Here is a 12,774-nt window from a genome sequence, read left to right on the forward strand (position 1 = left end):
TGTTCTTATGTTCCTTGGAGATTCTCTGAGTGAAGGACCTGGTCAGCTTGAAACATCTGAAACAGATAAAATCCTGTGAATATAGAGCTGGATTATTGGGCCGTGATGTGCCTACTCATGTCTGTATGTTCCTCCTGACAGTGACAAATTTTGTAAACAGCTTTTCCAGGGTATTCGAAGGGAAGGATACACAACGGGATTAAACCTGGGCCCCTCCTGTTCCTATGACTCAGTCACACTGGACGGTGCCTTTACCCACTGAGCCATTGGGAGGAGGGTCCAGTGACCCTGCTAGAAAACGCAAGTGTGAGGCCTCAGGTGAGGACAGTGGAACAGCCTGTCGACACTCACTGACCAGGTTCACACATGGAGATTGGGCACATGGGTCACATATTGGAGAGAAACTGGTGAGTGTAGAACTGAACCAAGCCAGAGTCAGCACCTTCAGGGGAGGAGAGGGAGGGGAAACAGTGAGTGTAGAACTGAACCCAGCTAGAGTCAGCACCTTCAGGGGAGGAGAGAGTGGGGAACCAATGAGTGTAGAACTGAACCCAGCCAGAGTCAGCACCTTCAGGGGAGGAGAGGGAGAGGGACCAGTGAGTGTAGAACTGAACCCAGCCAGAGTCAGCACCTTCAGGGGAGGAGAGGGAGGGGAACCAGTGAGTGTAGAACTGAACCCAGCCAGAGTCAGCACCTTCAGGGGAGGAGAGGGAGGGGAACCATTCGGACCTGCGAGGGATCACCAGAGGCGGCAGAGCTACTTAAAGAGCAGCCCGAGGCAGCGAGGCCCAGAGCCCCGAGACTGGAGAGGCAGCGGACCTGCGAGGGAGCACCAGAGGCGGCGGAGCTACTTAAAGATCAGCCCAAGGCAGCGAAGCCCAGAGACCCGAGACCGGAGAGGCAGCGGACCTGCGAGGGAGCACCAGAGGCGGCGGAGCTACTTAAAGATCAGCCCGAGGCAGCGAAGCCCAGAGCCCCGAGACCGGAGAGGCAGCAGACCTGCGAGGGAGCACCAGAGGCGTACCAATCCAGGTTTCGGGAGAGAGGTAAAAAGTAATCCAAGTGTGATGTCAGCAGGAAGCAGGTAAGTTATTGGTTGGTGAGTATTTCTCTCTTTTTTAAACTTTAACTCTGTTTTATAGTTTCTAAGGTCTCTCTGGTGTAGCGGGGACTGTTGGTAAACTATTTAACTGTGGTGTAATTAGTGGGATTGATTGATTTAATTTAAACTCAATTAATTAAAGGGTAAATCATGGCAGGACAGCCCGGCCGCGTGATCTGCTCCTCCTGCAAGATATGGGAACTCAGGGACACTTCCTGTGTCCCTGACAACTACATGTGCAGTAAGTGCACCCAGCTGCAGCTACTGACAGACCGCATTGCGGCACTGGAGCTGCGATTGGATGCATACTGGAGCGCTCACGATGCTCGGGACATCATGAATAGCACGTTTACGGAGTTGGACACACCGCAGGTGGAGGTTGGACAGGAAGAAAGGGAACGGGTGACCAACAGGCAGAGTACTAGGCGCAGGCAGGTAGTGCAGTGGTCCCCTGTGGCCATCCCCCTCTCCAACAGATATACCACTTTGAGTACTGTTGGGGGGGATGGCTTATCAGAGGAAGGCAGCAGCAGCCAACTTCCTGGCACCAGGGGTGGCTCTGCTGCACAGAATGGGAGGAAAAAGAGTGGTAGAGCTATAGTAATAGGGGATTCAATTGTAAGGGGAATAGATAGGCATTTCTGCGGCCGCAAACGAGACTCCAGGATGGTGTGTTGCCTCCCTGGTGCAAGGGTCAAGGATGTCTCCGAGCGGCTGCAGAACATCTTGGAAGGTGAGGGTGAACAGCCAGTTGTCGTGGTGCATATAGGCACCAACGATATAGGTAAAAAGCGGGATGAGGTCCTAAAAGCGGAATATAGGGAGTTAGGAGGTAAATTAAAAAACAGGACCTCAAAGGTAGTAATCTCAGGATTGCTACCAATGCCACATGCTAGTCAGAGTAGAAATAGAAGGATACTTCAGATGAATACGTGGCTAGAGGAATGGTGCCAGGGGGAGGGATTCAAGTTCCTGGGACATTGGAACCGGTTCTGGGGGAGATCGGACCAGTTCAAACCGAACGGTCTGCACCTGGGCAGGGCTGGAACCGATGTCCTAGGGGGAGTGTTTCCTAGTGCTCTGGGGGAGGGTTTAAACTAAAATGGAAGGGGGTTGGGAACCTGAGCAGGGAGACAGAGGAAAGGGAAACAAGGATAAAAGCAAAAGATAGGAAGGAGAAAAACAAAAGTGGCAGTCAGAGAAATCAACGGCTTAAATCAAACGTGGCCACAGTAAATAATAATTCTAATAGGTCTAAGAGTGTTAAAAAAAGAAGCCTGAAGGCTTTGTGTCTTAATGCGAGGAGCATTTGTAATAAGGTGGATGAGTTGGCTGCGCAAATAGAGGTAAACGAATATGATTTGGTTGGGATTACGGAAACGTGGCTCAAGGACGGCCAAGACTGGGAACTCAACATCCAGGGGTTTTCGATATTCAGGAAAGATAGGCAAAAAGGAAAGGGAGGAGGGGTAGCATTACTGGTTAAAGAAGGGATTAACACAATTGTAATGAAGGATATTAGTTCTGATGATGTGGAATCTGTATGGGTAGAATTGAGAAATACGAAGGGGAAAAAAACATTAGTGGGAGTGGTATATAGACCTCCAAACAGTAAGGCGGAGGTTGGGGATAGCATTAAAAGGGAAATTAAAGAAGCGTGCAATAAGGGCACAGCAGTCATCATGGGTGACTTTAATCTACATATAGATTGGGCTAACCAAATTAGTAACAATACTGTGGAGGAGGAATTCCTGGAGTGTTTACGGGATGGTTTCCTGGACCAATATGTCGAGGAACCAACCAGAGATCAGGCCATCTTAGACTGGGTATTATGTAACGAGAAAGGATTAATTAGCAATCTTGTTGTACGAGGCCCCTTGGGTCGGAACGATCATAATATGATCGAATTCTTCATTAAGATGGAGAATGAAGTAGTTGACTCAGAAACTAGGGTCCTCAATTTAAATAAAGGAAACTACGATGCTCTGAGGAGCGAGTTGGGTAGGATTGATTGGGGAATGGCACTCAAAGGGTTGACGGTGGATAGGCAATGGCAAATATTCAAAGACCGAATGGATGAACTACAGAAGTTGTTCATCCCAGTTTGGCATAAAAATAAAACAAAAAAGGTGACTCAACCGTGGCTAACAAGGGAAATTAGGGATAGCATAAGATCCAAGGAGAGCACATACAAATTGGCCAGAAAAAGCAATAATCCTGAGGATTGGGAGCAGTTTAGGATTCAACAAAGGAGGACAAAGGGATTAATTAAGAAAGGGAAAATAGAATATGAGAGTAAGCTAGCATGGAACATAAAAACTGACTGTAAAAGCTTTTATAGATAAGTAAAGAGAAAAAGATTGGTGAAGTCAAGCGTAGGTCCCTTGCAGTCAGAATCGGGGGAATTTATAATGGGGAGCAAAGAAATGGCAGACCAACTAAATACATATTTTGGTTCTGTCTTCACAAAGGAGGACACAAATAACCTCCCAGAAATACCGCGGAACATAGGGTCTGATGAAAGGGTGGAACTGAAAGAAATCAGTATTTGTAGGGAAATGGTGTTAGGAAAATTGATGGGACTGAAGGCCGATAAATCCCCAGGGCCTGATAATCTACATCCCAGGGTACTTAAGGAAGTGGCCCTAGAAATAGTAGATGCATTGCTGCTCATCTTCCAGAACTCGATAGACTCTGGAACAGTACCCATTGATTGGAGGGTAGCTAATGTTACCCCACTATTCAAAAAAGGTGGCAGAGAAAAAGCGGGGAATTATAGACCGGTAAGCCTGACATCGGTAGTGGGGAAAATGCTAGAGTCCATTATAAAAGATGTAATAGCAGAGCACTTGGAAAGCAGTGACAGGATCGGACAAAGTCAACATGGATTTACAAAAGGCAAATCATGCTCGACTAATCTACTGGAATTTTTTGAGGATGTAACTGGTAAAATAGATAAGGGAGAACCAGTGGATGTGGTGCATTTGGACTTTCAGAAGGCTTTCGATAAGGTCCCGCATAAGAGGTTAGCGTGCAAAATTAAAGCACATGGGATTGGGGGCAATGTATTGACTTGGATAGAGAACTGGTTGGCGGACAGAAAGCAAAGAGTTGGAATAAACGGGTCGTTTTCCGAGTGGCAGGCAGTGACTAGTGGCGTACCGCAAGGATCGGTCCTAGGACCCCAGCTGTTCACAATATATATTAATGATCTGGACGAGGGAATTGGATGTAATATCTCTAAATTTGCAGATGACACAAAGCTGGGTGGGAGGGTATGCTGTGAGGAGGATGTCATGAAACTCCAGTACGATTTGGACAGGTTGGGTGATTGGGCAGAAACATGGCAAATGCACTATAATGTGGATAAATGTGAGGTTATCCACTTTGGTGGCAAAAACAGGAAGGCAGATTATTATTTGAATGGCAATAGATTGGGAGAAGGGGAAGTGCAAAGAGACCTGGGTGTTCTTGTGCACCAGTCGCTGAAGGTAAGCATGCAGGTGCAGCAGGCGGTTAAGAAGGCAAATGGTATGTTGGCCTTCATAGCAAGAGGGTTCGAGTACAAAAACAAGGATTGTTGTATCCGTGTGTTAATAGAGACACTGAAGGCAGGAGTTAGTTTCACAGGTGCTTACTGAACAAAGTCTGGAGGTGAACTAACTGATACATCACAATATACAGGCTTATATAGCCCGAGTGGCCATTACCGGCATTACAGTACACAGGGGGCTCTTAAAGGCACATACACTACAATTCCTCCCCTTTTAGTCAACCAGTACATAATATTTTAAGTAATCATTAATTACATGTTACAAGAACAATAATCTACACATTGCTGCAGTTAATCAATTATAATTCAGTCTCCCTGGAGGCTTCCTGACTCGGTCCGGATAACGCCTCGATGGCGTAGTAGTTTCTGGTGGTGTAGTAGGTTCTTTTGGCAAGGCTGATTCGGCTTGAATGCCAGTGTCAGGTTCATCTGGTTCCAGTATCACCGGATTTGAGGTAGACACTATGGGTATCTCTGCTTCATCATTAGGCGTATAGAGTTGTGGTGTAGGTTGTCCCTTTTCGGATGACTCTATGATCTGGTCAGCATGGCGCCTTATTATGCTTTCTCCGATGTCCACGGTATACATCAGCGGTCCTAGTCGTGTGCAAATAGTTCCAGGCTGCCATTTCTCAGTACGGTAGTCCCGGGCCAAAACTTGTTGACCTATCTGGAAGGTTCTAGTTGGCCTTTCATTCATGCCTTGAAATTGCCGGTTCTCCACGTCCCTTCTGATGTTTGGCTTGATCAAATCCAGCCGGCATCTTAGGCTTCTATTGAAGAACATCATGGCGGGAGTTTGGTTTGTAACCATATGTGTTGCATTCCTGTATGCAAACAAGAAGTTATCTACCTTATGCTGAAGTTTTATGTCTTCATTACCCATGACCTTTATGGCTTTCTTGAAGGTCTGGACAAACCTTTCAGCCAATCCATTGGTGGCGGGATGGTATGGGGCGGACGTGTAGTGCTTAACCCCATTGTTTTTTAAGAACTTCCTGAATTCTTTGGACACAAATTGCGGTCCATTATCAGAACAGATCTGTTCAGGCAGCCCATTCCTGGGAAATATGGTCCTTAATACTGTGATGGTTTTTTCCGTGGTGGTGGAGGACATCTTTATTACCTCCAGCCACTTGGAGTGTGCATCAACCGCGATTAAGAACATTGAGTCCATAAATGGACCAGCAAAGTCGATGTGTACCCTTTGCCATGGAGATGAGGGCCACTCCCATGGATGTAGAGGGGCTTGTGGTGGAGCGTTTTGGACCTTCTGGCATCCTAGGCAGCTCTTGGTCATTTCTTCGATGTCTCCATCGATACCTGGCCACCATACAAACGCCCTGGCTAGGTTCTTCATTTTCACTCCACCCAGATGCCCCTCGTGAAGCTCCTTTAGCACTTTATCCTGGAGTTTGGGTGGAATCACCACTCTGGATCCACACATCAAGGTTCCTCGGCACACTGACAGCTGTTCTCTTCTTTGCGAGAATGCTGGCAACAGTGGTTCGCCATGTGCTGGCCATCCCTTCACTGTTAAATCGTAGACCCGTGAGAGAGTCGGGTCATTTCTCGTTTCCCTTTCAATGGCAGAATTTGTTACTGGTAGACATTCCACTATGGTAGAGTGGAACATCTCCACTGGGTCTACTGTAGGTGCCTCTTCTACCGTTGGCAACAGTAGGCACGATAAACCGTCAGCATTCCCATGCTGTTTTGATCCTTTGTATTCTATGTCATATTGGTGTGCCCCTAGAAAAAGGGACAACCTCTGTAGCCTTTGCGCTGTCATAATGGGAACACCCTTTTTAGGGTTGAATATGGAGATGAGGGGTTGATGGTCAGTCAACAAGGTAAATTTTTGTCCGTGTAGGTAATGGTTGAATTTCTTCACTCCCCATACTAGGCTGAGTGCTCCCCTGTCGATTTGGGCATAGTTACGCTCAGCTGAGTTCAATGAGCGTGACGCAAAAGCTATCGGCCTTTCCGAGCCATCAGGGAATCTATGCGATAATACCGCTCCTACGCCGTAAGGGGATGCATCGCATGCCAGTCTGATTGGCAGTGATGGGTTGTAATGAGCCAAAACTTCCTTGGACGTGATTAAGTCTTTGCATTTATGGAAGGCACGTTTACAGTCTTCGCTCCATTTCCAAATTACTCCTGTTTGTAGCAGTTCATTAAGAGGGTGCAGAAGAGTTGATAAGTTCGGTAAAGATTTATGATAGTAATTTATCAATCCCAGGAACGACCTTAATTGTGAAACATTTTCAGGTGCTGGGGCTTTTATGACCGCTTCAATATTTTCAGGTGGCTTATGCAACCCTTCCTTATTAATTATGTGGCCACAATATGATACTTGTTTCTGGAATAATTCGCACTTGGGGCGATTTGCTCGTAGGCCCCGTTCTCTCAGCTTAGTGAGCACCTGCTCCAAATTGGCAAGGTGCTCGTTGTCATTTTCTCCTGTTACAAGGATGTCATCTAGGTAGCATTGAGTCCCTGGAATCCCTTGGAGGACTTGTTCCATAGCTCTTTGCCAGATAGCTGGAGCTGATGCTACTCCGAAAACCAGTTGATTGTACTGGTACAGGCCTTTGTGTGTATTTATCGTGAGATACTTTTTAGAGGCCTCTTCAACCTCCATCTGTAGATATGCCTGTGCCAAGTCAATTTTGGTGAAACGTTTCCGTCCGGATAGTGAGGCAAAAATATCTTCTATCCTCGGAAGAGGATACTGTACCGTGTGAGGGACCGGGTTTACAGTCACCTTGAAGTCTCCACAGATGCAAATTTTTCTCTGTTCTTCAGATTTATCATTATTCAACGTTTTCTTCATGACCGGGACGATGGGTGTTGTCCACTCGCTCCAATCTATCTTGGATAATACGCTTGCCTTTTCCAAATTCTCCAGCTCTGCCTCGACTGCTGGATGAATTGCATATGGCACCGGCCTTGCCTTAAAAAACTTGGGAATTGCCGCATCTTCCACTTTTATTGAGGCGGTGATGCCTTTCAAGGTTCCTAGTTTCTCTTGAAACACTTCCTTGGCGTTGGCCAAGATGTCTTTTAATCGTTCAGGTATGAAGTCATCATCATTTTTTTTCTTACTGGTCGCCGTCAGTGCCTGAATGGAGTGCCAGTCTAAACGTATCTTCCTGATCCATTCATGTCCCAACAGCGGTGGACCACCATCTTGTAGAATGTATAAATACAACTTCTGTATTTCCATGCCGTTGTTTACAACAGGCACCCTTATTTTTCCTTTGGGGTATACTTTCTGCCTCGTATATGTTTTCAAGATAATGGATGTGTCTTTTAAAGGTATATGCGGAAATAGCCGCTCGTAATCCCGTCGATTTATGACGGTCAGAGCTGATCCTGTATCTAGCTCCATTTTAACTGGGGACCCTGCTATCGTGAGGTTAACCCAAATGGTCTGGTAATCTTCTTTGGCAATTACATTATGTAATTTGAGACAGCTTAGTCTCTTGTTTCCGGAGTCGCTATCGCTCTTCTGGCCTTCGGAGTTACTGTCCATCATCATTTGTACCTTTCTGTACTTTTCTTTATTGATTTTTTTTTCCTGTCCGTAGATTTTTTTTGTCCAGATCGGCATACCCGTGCAATGTGTCCAATCTTTCCACATTGCCTGCATGCTTTGTCCTTGAACCAGCAGTCCCTCTGGTCATGGGTGGATCTGCTGCAGCGATAACATCTCTCGAAACCCTGTGGCATTTCATGGGTGCCGAAGTCCTGTGTCTTTTGCTGTATCTCGGCAGCTCCTCTTGCGGCTGCTTTGTATGATACAGCCATACTGAAAGCCTTGTCCAGTGTCAAATCTTTCTCGGAAAGCAGCCTTTTCTGTGTTCCTTCACTTAGGAGACTGCAGACGAATTTGTCTCGAAGAGAATCTGCCAGTCCTGCCCCGAATTGGCAGTGCTTTGATAGCTTTCTTAATTCGGTGAGGTAATCAGCGTTACTTTAATTCTTGTGCTGATTCCTCTTGAAGAATTTGAATCGTTCTGCTATCAGCAGCGGTGTTGGGTTTAAGTGCTCCTGTAGGGTATCAACAATTTCCTTAAAATTCTTGTCCTTTGGTTTGGCTGGAGTGATTAAGTTTCGTAACAGCCCGTATGTCTTTGCGCCCATTAGATTTAGAAGTACTGACGCCTTTTTATCATTTTCTATTCCATTTGCTGTGCAATATACCTCCACTCTTTCCACATATGTGGTCCAATCCTCTATATCATTATCAAAAGCATCAATATTGCCAGCCTTAGGCATCTTGGAAAAAAACGGCGCTTCCCGCGCTTTCCCGCCGCTGCTGCTGGTGACAACGCTGTTTTCCGCGTTTTTTTAATTTTTATTTACAGGTGGAGACTCGTTCCCGCCGGACTCTCTGGGACTTTTCCCCCCCTCTGCTAGGTCCGAACGCCGACCTGCTTTGCAGCGCCGGCCGTCTCCCGAGTGCTCCCCCCAGTCTGTTTCTGCTTGCCTCCGCCTTCGCTGCTTGGCCTCGCTGCAGAGCCAGCCGATGGAGCCCCAGCCCGCCCCAGGAAGGATTATTGCAGTACCTGCCGCTGGTGAAACCACAGTTTTTTTTTCTTGCTTTTCTTCGGCTTTGGACGTCTGAGGAATCGATGTCCTTGAGGTGCTGCCGAATTGCAGGTAAGTCCGTTTCCAATTCGTCGCCACTGTTGTATCCATGTGTTAATAGAGACACTGAAGGCAGGAGTTAGTTTCACAGGTGTTTACTGAACAAAGTCTGGAGGTGAACTAACTGATACAACACAATATACAGGCTTATATAGCCCGAGTGGCCATTACCGGCATTACACTACACAGGGGGCTCTTAAAGGCACATACACTACAAGGATGTCTTGCTGCAGTTGTACAGGGCCTTGGTGAGACTGCACCTTGAGTATTGTGTGCAGTTTTGGTCACCTTACCTGAGGAAGGATGTTCTTGCCATGGAGGGAGTGCAGCGAAGATTCACCAGGCTGATACCTGGGATGGCAGGAATGACGTACGAGGAGAGATTGTGTCAATTGGGCTTATACTCACTGGAGTTTAGAAGATTGAGAGGGGATCTCATCGAAACCTATAAAATTCTGTCAGGTCTGGACAGACTAGATGCAGAAAGGATGTTTCTGATGGCCGGGGAGTCCAGAACCAGGGGTCATAGTCTAAGGATAAGGGGTAAGCCATTTAGGACTGAAATGAGGAGGAATTTCTTCACCCAGAGAGTGGTGAACCTGTGGAATTCCCTGCCACAGAGGGCGGTGGAGGCCAGTTCATTAAATATATTCAAGAAAGAGTTGGATATATTTCTTGAGGCTAAAGGGATCAAGGGATATGGGGAGAAGGCAGGGACAGGGTACTGAATTTGGATGATCAGCCATGATCTCATTGAATGGCGGAGCAGGCTCGAAGGGCCGAATGGCCTACTCCTGCTCCTATCTTCTATGTTTCTATGTTTCCATTGAGTGTAGAACTGAACCCAGCCAGAGTCAGCACCTTCAGGGGAGGAGGAAAACTGGGAGCAGAGGAAAGAATGTTCCATAGAAACTAAAATTGTCTGTTCTGAATTTCTATCCTCTACTTACAGTGATGACTTTTGTAAACTCCTTTTACAGGTTGTTAGAAGTGGAGGATTTACAGGCAGGAAACTTAAACCAAACATCACGTCAAGATCTGACAGAGTCACTCGATTCATCAACACCTGAATATCATTGGCCTTTGAATCTGGGTGGAGAAATCTTTCTCTGTTCTGTCTGGGAAAAGATTTCAAACATCAGTGTGACTGGAAAAGCACCGAGACACCCACACCCGAGTGAGAGTGTTCCAGTGCACTGACTGTGGAAAGAGCTTTAACCAGTTACACAGCCTGAAAAAACATCGCACCATTCACAGCGGGGAGAAACCGTACACGTGTTCTGTGCATGGACGAGGCTTCAACTGATCATCCAACCTGGAGAGACACAAGGACACCCACAGCACGGAGAAACCGTGGAAATGTGGGGAATGTGGGAAGGGATTCAATTCCCCATCCCAGCTGGAAATTCATCGACGCAGTCACACTGGGGAGAGGCCATTCACCTGCACCGTGTGTGGGAAGGGATTCACTCAGGCATTCAATCTTCTGACACATCAGCGAGTTCACACTGGGGAGAGACCATTCACCTGCTCCGTGTGTGGGAAGGGATTCAGTCTGTTATGCAACATGCTCAGACACCAAGGTGTTCATCCTGTTGTCACACAGTTAAATATCTCCGTGTGTGGGAATGAATTCACACAATCACCTAACGTGCCGAAACACCAGCGAGTTCACACTGACGAGAGTCTGTTTAAATGTTCTGACTTTGGGAACTGCTTTAAAAGCTCTGAGGAACTGATTAAATACCAGCGCATTCACACTGGGGAGAGACCGTTCACCTGCTCCATGTGTGGGAAGGGATTCACTAACTCCTCCAGCCTCACTGCACACCAACTTGTTCACTCTAATAAGAGACCGTTTAAATGTTCTGACTGTGAGAAGAGCTTTAAAAGCAGAAAGCATCTGATGCAACACCAACGCACTCACACCAGGGAGAGGCCGTTCACCTGCTCCGTGTGTGGGAACAAATTCACAAATTCATCCAACCTGCGGACACACCAGTCTGTTCACACTGGGGAGAGGCCATTTACCTGCTCCATGTGTGGGAAGGGATTCACTCAGTCATCCCACCTCGCTGCACATCAACTTGTTCACACTGATAAGAGACCATTTAAATGTTCTGACTGTGAGCAGAGCTTTAAAAGCACAGCTGATCTCCTGAGACACCAGCGAGTTCACACTGGGGACAGGCCGTTCACCTGCTCCGTGTGTGGGAACAAATTCACAAATTCATCCAACCTGCTGAGACACCAGCGAGTTCACACTGGGGAGAGGCCGTTCACCTGCTCCGTGTGTGGGAAGGGATTCACTCGGTCATCCCACCTGCTGACACACCAGCGAGTTCACAAGTGACTGCAGGGGTTGGATTCTGCTGTTAATCACATCCAGAACGGAACCATGTTCATTCTGACATTTGGGGTTTGTTTCTGCTGATCTTAATAATTCCAATAACTGGGCTGGAGTTATTAATATTCTGGATATCTGTTGATTAAATCAGCTTTGCTTCAACTACAGTGTGTCGAGTATTTGATTTCTCCAAGATAAGAGGAGACTTTTTGATGTCCTGTTACTGACTGCTCCATTTTTGGGCCTTTTCTCCTTTCTAACTCTAGATTATTTCAGTTCTCAGACCTTCAGTTACTCTCATGGACAAGTCCCAGCTCCCCATACATTCCAGAGTGCCTCTCCCAGCCTTGGTATCCAGGGAAGATATCGGTAACACGCCCGGGATCACTAATCACAAACCCAGTCTGTTAATCACTTTCAGCTACTGGGCTTAGTGTGTGCCCCACAGCATCTCTCTCACCTTCGATGTGTGAATAGAGCATCACGCCTGCAAACTGCGTTTTGAATTTGCCCTTGTCCTGGGTTTTCCAATGAGCTTGTCCTGGGGCCCAGTTGGCTTTCACTGCTCCGGGGTATTTCCGGGCATGTCCTCACTGACACTGGAATGCCCACACATTGCCCCCTGGGTGAAGCCGAGTCCTTCAGGCACACAGTCACCAGGAGGAGTTTCTAACCGTCCATACCGACCATTTTGGGAGATTATCCCACTATTGGGCCGGTTGTGGTTTCTTCCCATTGCCCCGTTGCTTGTTCCCTTGGATTGGATCTTTATTTGTTCTCTTTGGTTTGGTTTCAGTTTCACTGCTGGACCCACCACTCAAAGCACTTTGTATGATCTGCCCCGGGAATGAGCAGACTCCTCCCTCACCTCCCACACTGCACCATCTATGTTTAAATGAGGGGAGAGTGTAAACCCGGGGAGTCCGCCGTATTCACCGGGCGAAATGTACCAGTGACAGCGATGGACCAGGAGTGGAGTTTCAGCCCCGATATCTCACTCCCTCCACACAAGTCCAGATCAGCATCAGGCCCCTGCCCCGGGACCACCTCCTCCACCCCTTGAAGCCCAATCGGGAGAAAGAAGGACACCCTCTGTATAAAGAGACTCCTTGT

The 12,774-nt window shown here is 47.2% G+C and overlaps 1 pseudogene; it reads left to right on the forward strand.

Moving 5' to 3' along the window:
• The first annotated feature begins 381 nt into the window (after nucleotides 1-381).
• Nucleotides 382-11,817, forward strand: LOC147119100 (uncharacterized; annotated as a pseudogene).
• Nucleotides 11,818-12,774: the final 957 nt, after the last annotated feature.

This window comes from Somniosus microcephalus, chromosome 4 (assembly GCF_052327205.1).
Source record: "Somniosus microcephalus isolate GS21.2 chromosome 4, FLI_Smic_1.0, whole genome shotgun sequence".
Lineage (NCBI taxonomy): Eukaryota > Metazoa > Chordata > Chondrichthyes > Squaliformes > Somniosidae > Somniosus > Somniosus microcephalus.